This window comes from Limulus polyphemus, unplaced genomic scaffold (genome assembly GCF_000517525.1).
Source record: "Limulus polyphemus unplaced genomic scaffold, Limulus_polyphemus-2.1.2 Scaffold2023, whole genome shotgun sequence".
In the NCBI taxonomy this organism is placed as follows: Eukaryota; Metazoa; Arthropoda; class Merostomata; order Xiphosura; family Limulidae; genus Limulus; species Limulus polyphemus.
Window position 1 is genome coordinate 42,587 of NW_013667633.1, and position 1,016 is coordinate 43,602.

The window sequence follows — 1,016 nt, forward strand, 5'->3', positions numbered from 1 at the left end:
GAAAAACACATAGGTTCAAGAAATCTTGAGAGAAGTGAATAAAAACCCTATAACCCAAGCACTTTCGAAAGGTGGATCTTTCTTTTTCAGGGGCAAACCTCTTCAATTTGCCCCTGAAGAAGAAAGGTCCACCTTTTGGAAGTGCTCGGGTTATAGGGTTTTTATTCACTTCTCTCAAGATTTCTTGAACCTATGTGTTTTTCTATCATCATGAATGTTTAAGTAATTTAATTCCAGAAAAAAGTTATAAAAACATTTTTCATATTGACAAGTGTTTTGGGAAAATCTAATACTTACAAACAAATAGTATCAAGATTAATTTTTTGATTTTCAAGGTACAAAATAATTATATTTTTTTTAACTCTAAGAACAGCTATTTGTTAATCAAAACTAGCTGTATACATTGTGTTATTTTTTGTTTTATACCACATCAGTTGAATTTATGTCAAGCAGAAACTCTACATTTTGCAGCCCATGTATTTTTAGTAATATTTACAAGATTCACTATATAACTTGTGATTTTTTATATGTTTGCCTTGAAACTTCAGATTTGTCAGTCAGGTGAGATTAAGGTCAAAAGTTGAAAAGGAGAAAAATTATAAAAATTATCACTACATGTAATTAATTTTCTCAAAAACAAAAAATACTAGTGAGTGATGACTATTATTAAATATCCAAATTTATAAAAGTTTGAAATAAGGAGATGTAGTAAAATCTACAAAATAGATGTGCATACTTCAGTTCAAAATAACAATTGTGGTATAGAAAAGACATAACTGTATTGCACTACTGAAAAACTAATTTATAAAGTTCAGTTGTGAGTCAGTAAACAAACATGTATGGATATTACTAAATGCTGTTAAGCAGATAAATATATTTAACTTCATTACTTGCCAAGTTCAATATAAAATAACAATTGTGGTATAGAAAAGACATAACTGTATTGCACTACTGAAAAACTAATTTATAAAGTTCAGTTGTGAGTCGAGTAAACAAACATGTATGGATATTACTAA